Below are 21216 nucleotides of genomic sequence, written 5' to 3'. Positions count from 1 at the left end.
CACGACAGAGCACAGTACCACCCATGGGCGTGTGGTAGGAGCCCCGAGGGGAGCGCTGGGGGCGGGGTTGAAGGTCTGGCTTCACAAGCAGTGCTGTGCTCAGGCCCCTCGAGCCTGGGCTCTGATGCCAGCAGATGACCACACACAGACAAAGCCGGCGCTGGCCGAGGGGTAGGCAGCCTCATGCAGCAGGTGTGGCTGGATCAAGGTCCACCCGCCTCTAAGAAACTTCCACCTATGAAGCCTGGGTCTATTGTCCAGCACATCTTCTTATCTCTAAACCGACAGACTATCAACAAATTGCTAATGGTGCGACACAGTTAAAAACAAAAACAAAAACCCGAAAGCAGGCTGCCAAGAGAGAGACAGCAACACAGTCTGCCAGGAACAGCTGCCTAGAAAGGCTCTGGTGCAGGACGGAGGGGTCAGACACGACCAGAGGAGCACCGTTTGCACTGCTGGTTGTCTCAGAAAGGCGCTGGGGCCCCAGGGACCAGCCTGGGAGAAGTGCTCAGGTCTGCCAGGGCCCTGGGTCCATGCCCTGGCCGGCAGGCTCTCTGCTCTCTCCACGGGAGCAATGTTTCAACAGCACATTTACCTCCAACTTGCCCTGGACACGGCAAACGGCCCCTGGATTCAAATTCTCTTTTACTCTCAGCAAGAGAGTTTTTAAAAAACAAGACCTAAGAATAGGTCAAAACAGGTTCTGGGATCACGGAAGGTCGTGAAGGGGCACCCTGCTGGGTGACAGGGTGCCTTCTGGAGCCTTCCGCTGGAAGACCCCACCCCTCACGAAACGACTCAGCAACGTGAGCATCTGCTCTGACGACCGAGCTGCCCACACTTCATAGAGAAAATCAGTGACTTAAACTGGCCTGGCCGGCCATGACCGATCCTTCCAGAGACACCCAAGCAGAGAGGGGCCGAGCAGAGAGGGGCTGGAAGTGGCCACAAAGGTGGAGCCTGCGCCGGTCATGAAGCACCAGGAGCCGTCTGACCCCGGGCACTGGGTCTGTATTTCCAAACTAAAATCAGAACAAAGGGATTTTACACTGTTTTCCGAAACTGTTTTCCTGTTTGATGCTGTTCTGATGCTGGGAGATGCGGCCTAACACCAAAATGTTAGGGATGGGGGCAGGGTGTCTGTAATGCGTACTCAACATCACCCCTATGGTTCTGTGTAAAGGGCCACCCAAGGCCACCTAAAAATCCTCTGCAATTTCCTTCTTGTAGCCCACAGTTAAACATTTGATGTCGTCTCCATTTTCTTTAGTTTCCCCACAACCCAAGGAAAACTTCCTCCATCAGTATTCTAGCTAGAAAGTTACAGCACGCATTTTTCTCAGATGCTTTCTGAGGTCTATTGTCTCTCCTGTAAGTCACAGAGCCACCATCCTGCATCCCAGGATGGGCCGGGCATCCCCGAACCAGAGCAGGGAGCAAAGAGCCCCGGCTGAGGGCTGCAGGCAGGGGAGCTGACAGGCTAGGTGAGCTGCACCTGCGAATGACAAGACCCAAAGAACAGTGGGGGTGTGCACACACGTGCAGATGCACACTCACTCGCACGCACAGCTGTTCCACCAGTGTCGGCCATGAAAGCAGCATGACAACAGAAACTTAAAGACAGTTTCTCCAGCCCTTTACCAGCTGTCTCTTCTTCACCTCCAGCAAATGAACAAAACAGGTGACATTTCACTATCTGCCGAGGGGGCACACGGTCAGGGTTCTGCCGTTCTGTGTGGTGCAAGTCCCTATGTTAACGTGAGGTCACATCATCCTACAATCACCGAGGCCAACTAGAAAGAGGATGTGGCTTCTGGCCCATGACAGCAGTCACCAGGCAGGCGGGAACTCAGAAAACAGGGTTTGGGGTGAAGACAAGAAGAGGCACCTGACCCTCTGGACTGGGGGTCTGGACTCCAGGTTGTGGTCAGGCCTGTCTGGCCTGGGCGGAGGTGGAGAGGTGGCCAAGCCAGCACACCGCTTCAGACCCCTCCTGCAGTTCTCGGCCTGATTTCTGCCCTCCCGTCCCTCCCGCCAGCTGAGACTCACCCTCACCTGAATGAGCCTTTAGTGACACAAGCACAAAGTCCAGGACTTGGGGACATCCTTACAAGCAAAACCCAACACTGTACTGATACTAGCTGCACAGTTTCCTACTTTAACAGTAATTTTCCAATTAAGGTTTAACAATAAACTTGTCACATTATTTACTGCGAAAGCGATTTTAAAAGCATCTGCTGACTCACTCTTCCAGAAATTCTCCTGAGGCAGACTCTCTCCTACCCGGGAGGAGGAGAGAAACCACCAGGAAGTTACTTAATTATAAAGAGATGTCCCCCCAGGGTGCTGGTGGAGTTCGCCAATTACTTCTCTCCCTGTAATATTTTCACCCTGGTTTAGGGCCTTAGCTGGAGTTTTAATGACCACGTTTTGCAATTAAAGCCATTCTCTTGAAGGTGCTCCACACTCAGTCTACACCCAGCCACACACTGTGGGCCCGTCTTCACTGCCAGGAGTCCCTGCTCAAGGTCAGAATGTCCCTGCTAGAAGTCACTGTCCCCCCAGCCCGGCAGAGGGCTCCTGTACTCACAGGCATCCACCCTTCAGATCTCTACAAAACCCTTGCCCTAATTTACAGAGACAGAGAGCAGATCAGCGGCTGCCTAGGGCTGGGGGCGAGGGGTGGGGTGGGGGAATGGAGAGTGACTGTTGATGGCTTCTTTCGGGAGTGACACAAATGTTCTAAAATCCAGGGTGGCGATGGTGGCACAACTCCATGAATATACGAAAAACCACTGACTTGAACAATTTAAATGGGTTTGTGGTATGGTATGCGAATTACACCTCAATCAAGCTGTTCCAGAAAGTTCTGGCCCTAAAGCTCCCACCATCAGGGTCTGCTCCAGGCTTAGCGCCCAGGTCCATCCGGAAGCCAAGGGCCCCTGGCAGTTGAGCAAAATGGCTAACGCCTCGGTTCCACGTGAGGCTGTCCCACTCAGACTGAGGTCAAGATCACAGCGCGGCAGGCTGGTTCCACGTGAGGCTGTCCCACTCAGACTGAGGTCAAGATCACAGCGCGGCAGGCTGGTTCCGGCCCCCAGAGACCATCAACGAGCATAAGCGACTTGGGCCGTCACCCTCACTTCCATCTCGTCCTTTCGTAGGAATCCCACCACCTGTCATGCCCACCAGGAGTCGGAGAATAGAAATAGCTCGTTCAGTCCTCGCTGATATAAACACAGTTCACTCCACTTTAGACGAGAGAAATAACCAGAGAGAGAAGGAAGTACATGTGAAGGCCTCCACAAAGTTTAAAAAGAATTAACACAATAGATTATTCATCTCCGGAGCTGTCGCTGCCCCGACACCCCAGCCTCGGTTCCTAGTCCCCTTCTGTCCCAGCAGACGGTGAAGCACAGACGCTTGCACCTGGGGCACCGACACAACAGAGCGACAGTCCACACGAACGTGGATGACGACGGAAATTCCGCACACCAACCACGACACCCCCGACCCTCCCAACACGCCCCACTGGACGACGGCCCCAGGATGTCTGCAGACCCGGCATTTGTGGGCCCCCGTGAAGCCCACCAGCCGACACCCAGGCGCACGCGGCAGCCGAGCATCTTGAGTGCCTTGCTCTGAAACGCAGACACGCAGCCAGGGAAGAAGTGCCGTTGGGCTCGGGAGCATCTCCAACAGGAAGCCGAGGACCGAGGCCAACAATGGGGGCGGGCGCAGAGGAAACAGACGTCCAAGGCAGAAGAGAACGCAGCCCACTCGGGCCCTGAGACAAGAGAGGGGATCTGCCACCAAGGACTGAGGGCCCAGAAGGCACCGCCAGGGAAAAACAGGAAACCCGGACAACTGATGTGACACAAAAAAGAAACTTCAGAAGGCAGCTGGGTGACAGACCGGGAGTCACCTCCCAGAAAAGACAGAACAGAAAGCCTGGGAGGCTCCGGCCAGGAGCGTTAGTATCGGAATGACTGCCAGTCTACAGAAGACGCCCCTTCGAAGTCAGGCGGCTACAGGGAGGAAGGCACGGACCCCACATGCAGACCTGGGGCCTCACGAGGCCACCACGCGGCTTCCTCACCCCTGCAGAGTCGTGTTTGCTGGAAGCTAGATGGCGCAGTCACAAAATTTAAGACGCAGGGCGCTGGCCGCTTTGTGGTTAGGCGGGGGCGGGGGGGTGGACGCGAACGCTGCAGGCTGGAAACCTGGCCGCCCTTCACGTGGTGGGGCAAACCGTCCCTTGTGACACCTGAGTGCAGACCTGCATGGACAGCACCCGCCACCGCGCCGGGATCTGTGGGGACGTTCCACGGTGGTATGTGCTGGGACGTGTGTGGCCTTCAGCAGTCCGATGCGATGGACGGCAGGATAAGAAGGCCCCAGGCCCTCCTCACACAGCTGCCACATGGCTGGATGACTGAGCAGCCTGGGGCACGGAAGAGAGTCCACCGAGGCCAGCTCCAGGGTCTCAAAGCGGCCCCCACTGCAGCGAGCCCGGCAGAGGGGGCCCCAGCCCCAAGACAGAGGGACCAGGGTTCTCAAGACTACAGCTTGCACCGGGGATCCTTGCTGCGGTTCCACACGCAGACATGACGGAAGGCCGCGGCCTGGGCGCCTGCCCGGGCTCTGCAGAGACTCTGCCCCGAGCGGCGGTGAAGCTGGCTGCGAAGTGTGCTGCCCCTCACCCCAGCCGCGAGGGGCGGCAGCCAGGAAGCACATCATCTCCAGGACCCACTTCAGGCAGGACAGGGAGCTGGGGACAGAGGTCCTTCCAGAACGCAGACAGCATGGTGTCACTGGGTGGGACCTGGGCCGCCTCCTCTGACAACGGGGATGAGGGTGACCAAAACAGCTGACTGTGACACACGACTGGTTCCCTGGACACACCTCCTCTCCTGCTTCCACAGCGAACTGGTTTCAGCTGGACACACGCCGCCCAACTACAGACGACACTGCTCTGCCTCGACACTTGCAGCCACGAGACTGTGCTGGTCAGTGGGACGCCTCAGGAGGAAGACTGCCTTCTTCACTTCTCCCTTTCCTGACAGCCAGAATGCAGCTGCAATGGCAGGAGCTGGAGCAGCCGTGGTGGATCATAAAACGGACACTGGGTAACAGAGCGAGGTAAGAGAAAGAGTCTGGAGCTGCCATATCAGCTTACGTTAGGACTGTTACATGTAAAAGACATCACCTTCACCCTTGTTATTTTGACCTTGGTTACAAAGACCAAACCTACATCCTAACTCTAAACAGCTAAAGAGCTCCCTGTGGGGAATGGCGGAGTGAGCTACAGTGCAAATTCAGGGAAGAATATGATGCAGCCACTTAAGGGGACACTTCCAGCACTGTGTACCTTTGGGCCAAATCTCTGAATGTATCAGACCTGTTTTCCTCATCAGGAAAATTGGTATAATTATAGTGCATACTTCATAGGGTTCTTGTAGGTATTAAACAAAATACTCCCACCACGGTAACAGAAGCACACAGGGCATCTAACACACGATGAGCACAAACTAAAGACGGGCCGCGGAGGAACCTGGAAATGCTGATAACACACTGATAAAATGAAGACAGCAGAGACCAAACGGCACGCGTGGGTCGCAGCTGAGGCATGGGGTTTGAAATCAGAGACTGGGTTTGAGAGCGGGCTGTTGGGACGTGGTGGTGGGACGTGGGCCTTCACTGACTTGAAGGCCCCTCTCTGGTCAACCAGAGACAAACAGGCCTCGGTGCCACAGCAGCCCCAGTGCAGCGAGTGCAGATGAGCACAACTGACACACGGTGAGTGTGCACCGACACGTGCCCCAGCTGTTCTGGTTACGGCACAAGGACGGGGCGGGGGGGAGCAATGAAAACAGCCCAAGGGGAGGGTGGCGTTACTGGAGACGGCTCTTTTTCAACATGTTCTCTAAATGCTGTCACCATGTCCTTTGAGAATGAAAGGCTCAAGAACAGGAAAGAAAGCAGCTGTTACACACTTGGTCCAGCAGTTTCGAGCTCTGCCAGGGCGATGCAGCCTTCAGAACCCCATCGCGGACCCGGCCTGGCCCAGCTCTGCAGCGTGGTCCGGTTCCAGCCGCAGGGAGAAAGCCCCTCAGGGCCCAGGCCCAACCTGAGGGGCGGAAGGCTGGTCAGGAAGGGAAGGGAGGCTGGAGGCCTGCTGAGCGTGCATTTACAGAAGGGCTGAAAGGAGAGGGCCACGAGACCAAGGCTCTGAGACTTGCAAGAACGCCACAGAAAAATAAGACTGTTCAGGAAACGGTTTTGAAAACACTTTTACAAAGAAAATCGCCAAATCATAGAATTCTGACCATCTTAAAATTTTTTAACCTAAAATATCTTATTTCTATTAAAACTTTAATACGTCTTGCTAGAACATCCAGACACATGAGCAGCAGGGGCTGCAGCGGTGGGGCCCGCTCCGCGCGGAGCCCACACCTGGCTGCGGCGCTCAGCAGCAGCACGGAGCGGCGAAGGCGAAGCACGTGTCGGACAGACACACAGCAAGACGGGGACGGCGGAGGGTCCAAACGCCCAGTGGGCCCAGGAGGGGCAAAGGGAAGCAAATGTCCAGGCTACGGGCAGGCGGGATGGCCACCGTCTCCGGGCAGGAGCCAGCTCTGCACGGTCCCTGACCCACTGACGGAAATTCAAGTCATCGGAGTCCAAAAAACTAACTAAATGCTGGTGTAGATGCAAGGCAGAGGAATAATCGTTCACACCGCAGCCCCGTCCACCATCCCTCCCGCTCCTCCCTGAACAGTGCTCCACCTCGACGCACCCCCTGGGTTTCTGCACCTTCTACCTCAGCCCTGGGCTCTCCTTTGCTGGGCTGACGGCCCATGCAGCTGCGACCCGGGGCTGGCTGCGCTAAGGCGGGAGCAGGGCGGTTCCAGAGACGTGGCTCGGACCCTGGTCACCACCACCCAGCCACGCACACTCGGCGCTGGTCCTGGGCCTCGCAACAGTATAGGTGTGCGGGTGTGGGGTGTGCAAGATAAACGTGGTGGTGATTTTCCGGTTTAGAAGTAATTCAGCTTTCCTCTTTCTCTGTTTTCCTGTGGTCTAAGAGAATGCATTTATTTTTATATTCAGGCAAAACCACCACTTCTAGGGGGAAAAAAGAAAAAGCATAGTGGGATACTCAAGTCCCTGTGCTGAATGGCTAAAGCACAGTGAAAACTGTGGCCAAAGATCTGGCCAAGACCGGGCTTCTCCCTAAAACTGGGGTCTCAGCAACTGTCTCAGGAGCGTGCTGAGGGGAGGAGTGAGCGATCCTGCAACCAGCACAGAAGCTCCCAGAGGCCTCCAGGCACACGGCCTGCCAAGTGGGGCTGACAGCGCCCAGCAGTCCTGAGGGTCATGCTCCCTGCACAATCATTCCACCTAGCTGTCTACAGGGGAGCATCAATCTGCCAGGTGACATTTACCAAATCCAGCAGCAGAGGATTCATGGTCATTTCTACAGCACACTCAGAGGATTCCAGTGACTTCTGCAGTGTTACTCAGGGACGCAGGGCATTTCTACAGCACACTCAGAAGGTTCAAGTGACTCCTGCAGTGTCACTCAGGGACGCAGGGCATTTCTACAGCATGCTCAGAGGGTTCGAGTGACTTCTGCAGTGTCACTCGGGGGACGCATGGCATTTCCACAGCACACTCAGAGGATTCCAGTGACTTCTGCAGTGTCACTCGGGGACGCAGGGCATTTCTACAGCACGCTCAGAGGATTCCAGTGACTTCTGCAGTGTCACTCGGGGACACAGGGCGTTTCTATGTTGTTACTCAGAGGATTCCTAATAACTTCTACAATCTTACCTGAAGGACTTGTGACCTCTCTCGTACCATTTGGAGGTTTCGAGGTAACTTTTACAGTGTTACTCAGAGGAGTTGAGGGAACGTCTATAGTATTACTTGGAAGACTTGTGGTAACTTCTATAGCGTTACGGGGATGGCTCGGGGTCACCCCCACGGTGTCACCCGCCAGGATCCAGGTGGCTCCCATGGCGTCACCAGGAGGGTTCAAGGTCACTCCCAGGGCATCACTGCGAGGGCTCGAGGTGACGTCCACAGTAGTACTCAGCAAGGCTGAGACTCACCAGTGACAGCGAGTCCTCTGGGCTGGGGATGCTCCGGAGTGTGCATTCTTTGTGGGCGTGCCCCAGGAGAATCCTATGCCCCAGAAAGCCGTGTTCTCAGGCACATTTGGGCAACTCTGCCTCAGACCTGGCAAATGCAAGAAGGGCCAGTAGTGGGCCTGCCACGCCTGCTCTGTCCCCGGCCCCCGGAGAAAGCCCAGTGCCTGCCAGCTCTTGAAGCCGATCGTGAAACAACCCACCCCCATCACCAACGAAGTCCACCTCCAGGCGGCATCTCTGCCTCCCCATATCGGGGAAGCCTGCCCAGGGCCTGGACCTCGGACACAGCGTCCCGGCAGAGCCGCAGACCATGCAGGGTCAGGGACCAGGGGCGAGCACCCCAGGCCATCTTCCCAGGGACATTCTTAGCCCTTTGTGGGGATGTACCAGAAACATTACTGTGTAAGTCGAGCTCCCACGCTTTAGTTTGTAAAGCGGAATGGGGCAGAGAGGCCGATACATCTGGAAAAGCAAGTACAGTCCAGCTTTGCCGGGAAAACACCAGCATCACCAGCTGGGTGAACGGGGGAGCGACCAGGTCAGAAGGAGCCCTTCAAACGTCTGGGCTTCCTGAGGTGCAACGCCGAACTGAGCAGCCCTCGAGAGGGACCTCCTGCACCACACGGCTTACACAGAGACCAGGAGGCTAGACTCTAGGGACCGAGGTCACAGAAACAACGCTGTCGCTCTCTGGAACCGACACAGCGACAGAGCAGAGCTCGCCTGCACTGAGCAACTCACATTCTGTCGCATCTTTTCCCTCCAAGCTGACTGAAAGAAACTACTGTAAAAAGTCCACATGGCTCAATCAGCAGATCTTCTTAGGATGCAGCCCATGGCAACTCGACGTGACCAACACTCATCGGGCGCCTGCCACCAAGTGCCAGACAGGCCTTGTCCCAGCAGACCTACACCCTTCAAGACTGCGTTCCCAGAGGCCAGCTCCTCTCCGGGGCCTTCCTGGAGTACCCCGCTCCCCCCGCCGGGCTCAGGGGCCCCGCCCTGGACGGCTGGTCCTCCTAGGCAGCCTGTAGGCTCCCTGAGGGCAGGTGTCACCTCTGCTCCTGGGCAGTTCTCTCCGCACGGACACGGCGCACACACAGCACACGCGTGATAGTGCGCACGAGTCAGAGTTCACCATGATGTACTCTTTCCAGAACTTACAGTCCACGGGGCAGAGCAAGATAAATGCTAAACAGGGGTGTGGGAACAAGCCATGGCCACACGGAGGGGTGACAGCTAACACCTTCCATCAGAGGATCTTCCAAAACCACAGAGAACTCGTCAGACTTTTCCGATCCTGGATTAGCATTGCAAGGATTTCGACAATACGCCTTCACTGTGCTTAGGAGCATCAATTAGCCAAAGAGTGAGAACATGTAGTGGGCAAGAGTGTCTTCACTCTATCACACACACCGAGGGCTGTGAGCTGCCAATTGAACTACTCAAACCCATGTCCACAGTCTCTAAAAAGAGAGGCTCGCATGAAGACGGCAACTCCGAGCCAGCCCCAGCTGCTGTCCAGCGGGTTGGAGACATTCCATCTGGTGTCCTGCAGGCCAGGCTGCCATGAGGTCAAGGTGTCACCATGATGGGGGGAGCCTGGAGCAGTCTGTGCAGGGGTCACTACTTGCCTAACACTGATCTCAACTCGAGACAGACACGGAATGGCCTCCACTGTACGTGCAGCTTCTCCCCGCCCTCCTAGACGACATGGTCTGCAAGCATTTCTGAAAAGGAAGACCACGGGGAGGCCCAGGAAAGGGCCAGGCGTGGCTCCAAGGGAAATCAGCGCAAAATAAGTAATGATCGCATTTACACTTAAAAATTCTATCCAGAGGGGCCGGCCCGGTGGCATAGCGGTTAAGTTCACACGTTCTGCTTCAGTGGCCCAGGGTTCGCCGCTTTGGATCCTGGGTGCAGACATGGCACCACTTGACAAGCCATGCTGTGTCAGGCATCCCACATACAAAGCAGAGGAAGATGGGCACAGATGTGAGCTCAGGGCCAGTCTTCCTCAGCAGAAAGAGGAGGATTGGCAGCAGTTAGCTCAGGGCTAATCTTCCTTAAAAAAATTCCATCCAGAGAGCACTGGTAACACACGTCCTCAGGTCATGGACCCCCATGCCATGTGAGACAATGTCGAGGTGACATTAGGAATTGTGGACTGGTCAGGCAGGACACTGTCAGCCAGTGGGACACAGCACTGAAGGAGGGACGTTCGACTTCAGCATAAATTGCAAAATCGAGAGTCGACTGCCTAAACCTTAATTAACACGAAATTCAACAGTAACATAAGAGCGACAGTTAAAGACTAGTATCTGCTGTCATCATACACACCGGGTAACCACGCACTGAGCACTGCAGGCATGTTAACCAACCAAAACGCCCTGCTTCTCTGGACACTTCGGTCATATTCAAATACGTGTGTTTGGAAGATATTACAGAAAAGGCTCCTGTGTGATCTTCTCTCCTGTAAAATAGAGGGGCAAAAAGACAAGACTTGTGGACAAAGTGGCTGCCGAACCATGGACGGGGAGGCGAAGAGAAAGCAGACACAGCAGAAATCAGACACAGCAGAAATCAGCTCCACGGGCTGGAAACATCCTGGGTTCTGGCAACGCAAACAGGCCCAAGTCCAACTTTGCTAAACTTGGCAGAGGAAAGGCTTTCAGAAGCTGAAGTGAGTCCGGGAAGGGATGCGGAGAGGCAGGCACCGCCACCACCCAGCAGGGTCTGGTCCTTCCCAAATAAAAGCAACAGGAATGTTCCAGGCAAACCTGCGAGACCTCCGTGCTGCTCACAGGGGCGCTACCATCCAGGTCAGAAGTCACGTGTTCCCAGACCTCCCTTTGACATTGTCCCCAAGACAGCAGCGAAGCTCCCAACACAACCCTCAACCACACCTCCGTAAGGAGCAGCCTGAGAAACAAGTTCCATTTGTCAAAACACGGCAGGCACAGCATCTGGAAGCTTCCACGAATGCTCTGACCTGCTTTATTCACCTTCCTAATTTGGAAAACGCAACCAGGCACAAAGGGAACCCGCCCCCCAACAGCCCCGCAGCCCCAGGGCTGGGAGGGAGGGAGGGGGGCAGGCAGGGCGCCATGGGGCGTGTGCCCCAACCTGAGAGCATACTTGGCAGCCGCCTGGTTCCTGTGACGGAGCCAGGAAGTGACCGCAGTTGACAGAGACTGCAAGGTCCTTTCCAAAGGACATCAACCAGCAGCTCTGGCTGGGGGGCAGGCGGGCGGGTGTGCTGGGCGCTGCAGGGAGGGGGCGGGCGGCGCCATTGCTGGGCGCCAGGGGGCCTGAGTGAGCGAGCCTGCCTGGCTGTGCAGCCCAGAGCAGTGTGGCCGGGACACGCCGGGACCTGCCCTGCTGTGTGGTGAGAGTGAAAGAGAAAGCCAGTCTGGTTCTCCCCAGCCTTATCCTCAGGGCGGGCCGGGCTCCTGGAACAGCATCTGGACCACGTTTCACTAGGGGTGCAGCAGTAAAAATCGCCTGCTTCCTGCCCCCTACCCTGGGACGTCCTCACAGAGCAGCACCCAGGCGATGGAAGGGCTCTGTCGCCCAGCTCCCTTCTCGTCTGCGCCAAAGCAGGAGGGAAACAAGAGCGGGTACATGAAGGGCGCTCCTGCCGGAGGGAGCCAAGGACTGCATCCTAAGGCAGCAGCTCCCACCCTCCCAGGAACCCCGCTTCCCACGGAGGAAGCCCCTTCACAGAGCTGCCCCACGGGGTTCCGTGGAGGGAGCAGGGTGAAGGGGGCACTGGGGGGGTGGTACCTGGGGACAGGCCTGGGCAAGCTTCTGCTGGGGAAGGAGTGCAGAAGATGGGGTGCCCACTCAAAACCCACTTCCCCCCTCCAGCCCCCCATATTTTTCTGGGTGCCCATGTCCCAGCTTCCCCTGCAGTCAAAAATGACCGATAGGGGCCAGGGCCAGCCTGGTGGCACAGTAGTTAAGTGCACACGTTCCGCTTTGGCGGCGCGGCGTTTGCCGGTCCGGATCCCGGGTACGGACATGGCACCACTTGGCAAGCCATGCTGTGGTAGGCATCCCACATATAAAATAGGGGAAGATGGGCATGGATGTGAGCTCAGGGCCAGTCTTCCTCACCAAAAAGAGGAGGATTGGCAGATGTTAGTTCAGGGCTAATCTTCCTCAAGAAAAAAAAAAAGAAAAAAAGACCGATAAAAAGACACAGAAAGTCCTCAAAGAGGTGGACAGACAGCTACCAGGTGAGTATTACTGCTCATCGTCCCTTCCTCCCATTTCAGGCCCCGACTGGAGATGTGATGACTGGTTCACCAGCAACCACCCTGGACAAGGAGGTCACCTTCAAAATGGAAGCCTTGTGCTAAGCATGGTGGGACAGAAAACAGAAGCAGCCTGGATGTTTGCGAGGCCTGGAGCCAGGCCTGGACTGTGGTCAGCAGCGAAGGTGGCAGAGTCGCATTAAACACACACACAGTAGGGCGCAATATCTCTTATCCGATACACATTTTGGACAAAACAAAACCGCCTGGCTTTAGGAAGGAAAGTCAGTCAGCGCTTCTCTAGTGAAGAAAAGACAGGCCATGGAGGGTACACTGAGTCACGGCTGGAGGGGGGGCCCACTTCACCAGTGTCTGCCCAGCATGGCACCGACAAGGGCAGCAGGGGATTCCTGTGTGAGGCCACCACCACTTTCACTCACACAAACCAAGGGCCCAAAATGCCAACGGCCCTCGAAAAAACTAAGAAGCAGAAAATGCGAGGTCACCAAACTTCTTAGAAATTAATGGGTACTATTCTGAACAGAATCTCCTTGAAAGAGGAGAGGAGAAAGAGCGAGCCTCCTGAATTCCTCCCAAAACTCGTGTTGGTGCCACACGGCTGTGATGCTGCCAAGGCAACGTGAGACCGTCCGCGGGGCAGGGCAGACGCAGTGACACGGGCAGGGCCGGGCACGGCTATGGGCTGGTCTCTCATTTTTAGGAAGCTTTCAACTCGGTGAGATTACTCAAAGATGGGCTTTGAAAGAGGTCACCTTGGTACATCCAAAAAACAGAAACAAAATAGCTTTGAGAAGACAACTCAGGCCGGGCATGTCAGGCAGTGCTGGGCAGCACACTCCTTTGCCAACTGTCCCGCAGCAATCGGGCCGATGGGCCTGGTGCCGAGCGGGCGCCCAGCAGCAGCAGCAGCTCGATGACTTACCCCGGCCCCGTCAGCAGCCAGAGCCCACGGTTACCATCTTCCCTGGGAGAGAGGAGGGAAACGGGGCTCGGAGAGGGCACGCTTTTTATTCGGGATCACCAAGCTGACAAACGGTGGGGCCGGGAACTGAGCCCAGTGCTGTGACTCGTCTGATCACAGGGTCTGGGGGTGCCTCGTCTGCCAGCCCTATAGGGGGTTCTTCACGCAAAGACTGCTGTGAGAAGACCCCCAAAGAGAACTCTGTGCACGAGGCTTCTGGACTAGCTGTTAGCTCTCTGGGAGCTGGACCCAAACCAAAGGGACAGAGGAGAGGGAGTGGGGACCCAGCGGAGGGTTGGGGGGAGAGGCCTGTGGCCCAGGAGGGGTGGGCAGGACCCCGAAAGCCAGGCTGGGCAGGGGAATCGGGCTCCCCCTCCTCACTGTCCACAGGCCGGTCACGTTTCTATAACATTCCTGTAATCATGGTTCGCAGAGGCCACCCGACACCTCCCAAAGTACACAAGTGCGCTGGCGGTGTAAGAGGCAAGCCCGGGGCTGTCCCCACGGGCCCCACAGGACACCATCTGCCCACGCCCAGCACGGCGGCGGCTCCCCACTCACTCAGCACGGCCCCCACCGGGGGCTCCGGACGTCCCCTGGCCAAGATTCCAGGGAACAGCTATTCACAGAACGCTTCTTCAGCTAAGGAAACACTGCCCACGGACGTGAGAAGCTAAATTGAGAATCTGGGCACCACTTTTGAGGGTCCCTAGAACAACAGATTTCGGAGGGTCCCTGGAGCCGGGACACCTGGGAAGGACAGAGGAAGTGAGGCCCCATCTCACTGCTTATATTCATGCAGCAATGGAAGAGACATCAAACGTTCACTGAGACACACGCCCCTCCCGCCCTCGTCTTCTCAGTCAGCACAGGACACGAGAACGCCCAACCTAACCCTAGGCCCCCTCGAGGCGACCCCTGCGGGCCAGCATGGGCCCAGGAGGCAGGGCCTCTCCCAGGACTCGGGGCCACACGGCTCCCAGCCACTCATCTCCCCTGGGAAGGGCCCCGCCACAGCCTGGCGCCTGCAGGAAAAAGGGCTGCATCTAAAGGTAAGAAGTCTATCTTGGGAATGAAAACTGCATGGACATGCCTCATTTTCCTTACTTCTTATCTGCCCCACCATTTCCTGCACTCCTTGGCTAAAAACCTAGGGGATTACCTGATCCGTCTCTTCCGCACAGCCCAAGACGAGCTGCCCCCGCCACGCCTTTTAAACTCAGTCACCCGTGTCACGGCGAGCTTCGGTCACCACTCAGAGGACGAGGGAACAGTCCAAACGACCCTGAGAACCTATTCCAGGTTGGCACAGGCACACCAGTCAAGGACGAAAGTTATCCGGTGACGATTTCACGACAGTCTGAGTTAGCGGTGAGCAAGTTTTTTGTTTTTTTCAGGGGCCAATTTAGGGAAAATTCAAATATTTAGAAACCTTTTTCGGTTTTAATTAAAGATTAAAATGATATTAAGTTCCATGCAAAAACCTACACATTCATCAGACGCTGGGCTGGAGCATGCAAGTCTGCCCGTGGGCCAAGATTTCTCATCACTAAACTCTGCCAACCCATCACCCACCAGTAAGATGGCTCAGCACCGCTCCCTGACGAGGGACATTTGCCTATTATTTATAGATTGTGTATATGATGCTGTCCACCAATACAGACACGATGAAGCGTGACAAGCGCATTCTTACGGGAGAAGCATAAATACGGTCAAATGGAAGTTTCGGGGTCTCCTCCTGCACCACTGACTCTGCTGCCTGGGTGACAGGACGGCGCCCGGGTTCCTGGGGACAGGCCAGTTCACCTTCTACATACCAGCAGGACAGTCTCTGAGAAACCCCACGAGGAATCAGGCCCCTCCTCCGCTGAGGACCCTTCACGGCCCCCGGGGAGAAAACCTAAACTTCCCAGGCCTGTGACCAGCCCCCCAGCCTCCCCGACGCCATCCTGCTCCCTCCCCAGCCTCCTCGTCAGCCCTGCCCGGCCCAGCTCCTCCCGGCCCCGGGGCTGCTCTGCTGGAACACTCGTGCCCACCTCGCACCCACCTCTGCCTGGCTGGGGGCCCACCCACTCAGCCTCAGTGACCACACTCAGAGAGGTCACCTCTGACCCCAGTCCACACAGGCCCCACGTCCTCCCTCTCCTGGCGCTGAACTCTTCTCCTCAAGATTGCACATCGCGGGAGCATCTTCTCACTTAAGCCTTGCCCACTGGCAGCCATCTCCCCAGGACAGGGGCCAGGCCTCTCCTGTTCACCGTCACACCCAGGGCCTGGCACACAGGAGACGCACATCAACACGCGGTGAAACGGAGACCAGTCAACTGCGTCTGAGCTGCCAGCCGTGGACCCTCAGGTCGGGGGCTGGCTGGAGTTAGCCCCATTCTCAAAGTTTAAGGAAAGTCCTTAGGTGATTTGGCTTAAGGGCTGCCAGCAGCTCAAGATTAGGATTAAGGGCATTTTCTCGAACCACTGCCTGCCTCCAGGAAACAGGCCTGGTTGTCACAGGCAACACCACCTTCTCACCCAGGCTGGACTAAGGCCACCAGGCAGAGGGACCAAGGAGGTGTTTACCTGTGCATTCTGCAACTTGGACAGCCGCTCAGCCGCTGCCCTCCTGTTCCACCCGAATGTCAGAAACCCACCCACACACAGACCACGGCGTCCCACCCTATGGGCTCTTCCCACCAACTCTGAAAGAGGCACCCCACTTTGCTGGTCCTTATTTCTGGTCCTTTAATTACAGCGTCCGTGTGGCAGGGTCTAAGTCTGGCAACTTCCATCCTGCGACTAGCCACTGGAAGGACTGTGTTTGCTTGTTTTCCCCACATTTCTTTATCTTCAAAGAACTGACTGTGGACGTGAGCACTCTTTTGGGGGGAACCATAGCGAGAGAACCTTGGCATGCCTGGCTGTGAGTGGCCAAGGACGCCCAACTTAACATCTGCACGACAGCGCCACTTGGCAAGACCCGGTTCCTATCAGTCAGTTACAGAGAGAAAGAGCGAGCTTGCAAAGCTTCATATTTCACAACACCAGAGTATTTCAAGATATCCTAGTCATTCATTCCAAACTTGGCTCTGCTCAAGTCAAAAGCTGACTGTTGATAAACAGAAGGCTCTTCATAGGTCAGGCATTCCAGCCTCTGCCCCCGGCGGGAGGAGGCCCAAGGCCCAGCCGGTCGACCGGAAAAAGGATGGCTGGGCAGAGCGGCTGCGGACGATCTCCCCAGAGCCTGTACCTGGGCCACTGCGCTGCGGCCTCTGCACCTGGCCCCATCTCACACTTCAGCCTGACACCAAGAGCTTCACTCTGAGACACGCCTGCTGGCACACTGAAGCTGTAATTCACGATCTCCCCTTGAAAGGGAGTACCGTACGTTACAGTACAACACGATTCCGTGTACGCTCCCCGTGAAGATTTTCCGCACTAGACAAAGCCAGGAAACTCGGTGGACCAGAAGGCCCCTCCACCCCCACGCAGAGCCTGACTCCCGCTGGTGTGGCTCCCGCTCTGCACCGAGGAAAGGAAGGCGCAGAGTGGCCTTCTGCTTCCGGCATGCCTCGTGCACGCGCACTTTCTGAAGGTGCCTGTGGCAACGTTCCGTGAATCGTGGTCTTTGGAGAAAGGGAACTCAGGGAGGAAAGGACATTTACTGTCAACTTGATGCTCTCCCTGTCCAGAAACCAGAAACGGATTATCTGAGAGGGAAGCCGGGACGAGAGGAAGAGACAGTGTGGACTGCAAACCCGCTGAGTTCTGAACTGTGGGAAGGCATCATCTTTCCAGAAAACGGCTAAATCTAAATTTGTACGATGCGCCTCGTCAAAACAAAACGAGCAAAAAGCACGCCTACTTTCAAGAGGACTGGCTCTTATCTCCACACCTGGGCCGTCTGGCAAGTTCTTCCCCTTGAGGCTGCGTGGCTGCGCGAGGTTAACTATAACTACGGGGATGCTCCTTCTCTCCTCGGCCACCCCCATCCCGTCTGCGACAAGGCCTGGGGGTCCTGAAGCAGGTGCTTCCCACTGCTGAAAAACAGGCGACTTCACAAACACCCTACAAATGAGTCAGAGATCAAAAGGACGCCGGCCATCAGAGCCTCTGTGCAGGAGGCTGGCCCGTGGGCTGTGCGACTCCTGACTCTTCTGCTTTGGTTTCCCCATCGCACCAGGGCCTGGCTCAGTGCCTGGCACACAACAGCGCCAAAAGAATCACACAAAAGAAGCATTTTCCCTCTAAACTTACACAACCGCCTAGGAACAGGTGCAACCTTTCTCTGTGGACTATTCCAAAATGTAAGCGACTAGCAAATTAACAGGGCAGGAAGAGATTCTTTTAAGCCACAAATTTACTTGGATAAATTACCTGACACAAGGTAGCTGACGATGAGTCTAGATGTGAAGTTTATCAACCGAAGGGGACGAGCGAGGGAGCCTGCCCCTTGGAAATACTGACTGTTATCCCCTTTGTTACCACAATTTTGAACTGAAATCTTGTTTGGAGTTCTGCAGAAGTCACAGAGCTGTGAGCACAACTTAAAAATAAGTGTCGTCTCTTGTCAGGTGGAATCAACAGAACGGAGGGGAATGACTCACCGCCACCCGGCCAGCGCTCCACCAGCCCTGCTCTGTGTCAACAGCGCTCACTCTGCTGTTTGAGCAGCGTTTAATCATAAATGGATCTGAAAGCACTCAGGAGTGTAAACAGAGCCAACAGCACGTTCCCGAGAGAGTCACGGACGAGCCAGGTGAGAGGACAGAAAACCCGGCTTGTAAAGAGACGCCAGATAGCTGGTGTGTTTAAGCCCGACACGGACACGACCGTGTGCGGGGTTACAGGCCCGAGCCCAGTACTCACGGAGGGCGGCGGTTTGATCGTGTCCACGGTCAGCACTCTCCCTAGGCAGGAGCAGGCAGAACGGACGGGCCCAGGCACCTCCTGGCAGAGCTCCTTGAGGGCAAAGGACTAAACTGAACTAAGGCAGCGCCTGCGCCGTCTGCAAGGGCTGCCGCGCGCAGAGGAAGACGCTGCTGACGACCTCGGAAAGTAACCCTGCTCTCCAGGGAAGGCGTCACCGCGCAGTGTGGGTTATTTGGAACCACCCGTAGTCAACACTGCACGCAAACAAGACACCAACTGAGCACGAGTCACAGGGCCATCTGAAGGAATTGCGTCGACGAGACAGGAACCGAGCGGTGGAGCGAGCGACCTCAAGGGCCGGCACCCTGCCCTTCCATCTAACATCGTGTGTGGGTTTCATCTCTCCTCACCCGTCTCATGTCTAAAGGCAAATAAACCGAGGAAATGGCAACTAGGAAGCACAGACAAGCCACCTCAGACACCAAAGAAGGCGAATGCCTAGCTCGGACTTGTTGGAAGAGAACTCCCGAGGCGCTCCGATCGCCCACGTCCTTCCTCTGCGCACAGCCCTCCGGCTCCAGGTTCATCCACCCCGCGCCTCTCTCCAAAGGCACGTCTTGTTTCCGGGCACCGGGGGTCAGCCCACCACCGCCTGGAGTCCCTGCGCTGTTCCCAACTGTGGTTCATCTTGAACCAAATTCCACTTCATTCGTTTGCTGAGTCTGCAGCCCAATCGATCCCTTCTCCCGCCAGGTCACAGCACTCCGTCATCCGCATGTCTGAATGTTTACTTCCTGTGCCCCTGCGTGTGAACCCAGCCTGGCCTGGTGATCCAGAGCCGAGTGACCCTGGGAAGGTACTTAATCTCTCGGAGCCAGGTCCCTCCTTTGTAAAGTCTAGGAACACCAGCCCTACCTTGGGGGTTATGGCGATACCCCCGACAGTAAGACAGTGCACGTGATAAGGCCAGTACACGCACAGCTCCTGTCATCCTTATTCTCCTACAGATTCGAGTGTTGAGATCTCCTCTTGCAAAGGACCCACCTCACTACAACCCACCTACAGGCTGCTGCTGACTCGCATCCTAAACGGAGGTGCTGACAGCATCACCTGTCTCCTCTGAAGACCCCCAGGGCTCCCCACTGGCCATGTTAAGCACATCTTCCCACGCTCTTCACTTGCCAAGAGGTCTGAGGTCCCCTGAGAGCAGTGCATCTTCCTTTACCCAAGGTCCCCCTCTCCTCAATATCCAGCCCAGCTCTCTCTTGCCACAGTGTCTGCTAGCTGCTCGCCAAAATCCATCTCTCGTGTTCGGGTGCTCTTCCCAGCATCCTGTGTAGACACGTGTGCCTGAGACGGGTTCTCACGGGGGAATGTGCGTGGTGGGATAGAAGTTTTTCCAGGCCAACGCTCTGAAGAAGGGATGGTGCCTGTGCCCTGTGGCCTCCCCTGCCACAGGCTGGGCGCGACTGGCTCTGCGGCCCCCGGGCAGGGAGCTCTCCTCCCTGCATGACCACAGGAGGTGCTGGCTTCAGACCAGGACGCCCACTGAAGGTTACTTCCTGTGTTTGAGCCACGGCACATCCACTGAGTGTCCCTGTCACTGCCCCGGCCTCGCTGACTGGCACATCACACGACATAGCCGTGCGCACGCGGCCTCTGCGTCTGCCCTGGCAGAGCCACCAGCCAGTGCCTCCTGCGGGGGGGAGCGCACGGCCCTCGTGCTTCTGGCAGCCCCACAGGACGACCAATTCTCAAATGGAGCTGGAGAAAACTCTCTGAGGCATGGTATCATGGCCAAACAGCCTGTTACAGGAGAAGAAAAGCTGACGGGGGTCAGGAGACGTGGGTGCAAGCCCAGCGCTGCCCTGTGACTGGCCAATCGGTCAGGCTCTCGGGCCTCCGCTCCGCACGTCCTCTAGAGGCCAGGTGGCTTGGAAACTCTGCAGGTCTGTGAACAGCACGGCCCAGGGGCGGTGACAGCGTCTACCGGGGGCTCCTCAGGCAGTACGGACGGATACGCATCTCTATCAAGAAGGACGACTCCACTGAAGGGGAAAAATGAGAAGAGCACAGTGATGAGAGCGAGCCAAGACGAAGTGAGGACAACGGGACGGAGAAACTCACGCGTGGAGCTGCTGTAACTCCAGGTGACGGCGGGGAGTGGCTGCACCGAGCACAGCCTCTATGAGAAGCAGCCCGGCCTGCGCAGACCCTCGGGGCGGGCGCCTCTCGTGCTGCCAAGCAGCGGCCCGGCCGGCACAGCGAGGAGGGCAGCCACTGCAGCAGACCCGGCAGGAACAGATCCGGAAGCGTGACTTCTCTGGAGTCTGGGAGACTTTGTCACCGCGAGCACGCAACAGCCCCCGATGCGGACCCCAGCACTCCACCCCGACTCAAACGCCGAGCGGCATCCGGATGACGCACTGCACCCGCATTCCACGAGGGCGGGTCTCTTCAACGAACGCTGGGCTGGCCAGGTAAAGACGGTGAGGAGGGACACCCCGTTCCCCAGCACTGTCCCTGAGGCACCTGCTGTCTCAGAGAGGAAGCAGGCGTCTGCCCTGTTTTACAGACGGGAAACGGACGCCTGGAGGACACAAGGTACTTGTCCAAAGTCAAGTCATCAAACAGCGAACGACAGCTTCTCTTCGCGCTCCGGCCGTCTAACTCCTCGGATGAGAAAACACAGAGACTGAATTTTGTCAAAAATTTTGACCATGAAAGTTGCTGCTGTATTGACTTACTACCACACAATTTAATTGTAAGAAGTCACTACTTTTGCCTGTCGCTCTCTCCTCAGGCTTCGGAACAGGCCTGGTAACTGCCCCATCCAGAGCACTGTGCACCAGCACCCCCAGAGCACCAGTACTGCCTCGAGCACTGTGCACCAGCACCGCCCTGAGCACTGTCCTACAGGAGCTGCCCCAGCCTCTCCCGCTGGGAGGGGCGG

This window comes from Equus quagga, chromosome 7 (assembly GCF_021613505.1).
Source record: "Equus quagga isolate Etosha38 chromosome 7, UCLA_HA_Equagga_1.0, whole genome shotgun sequence".
NCBI lineage: Eukaryota > Metazoa > Chordata > Mammalia > Perissodactyla > Equidae > Equus > Equus quagga.
This window is presented reverse-complemented; position numbering follows the sequence as displayed.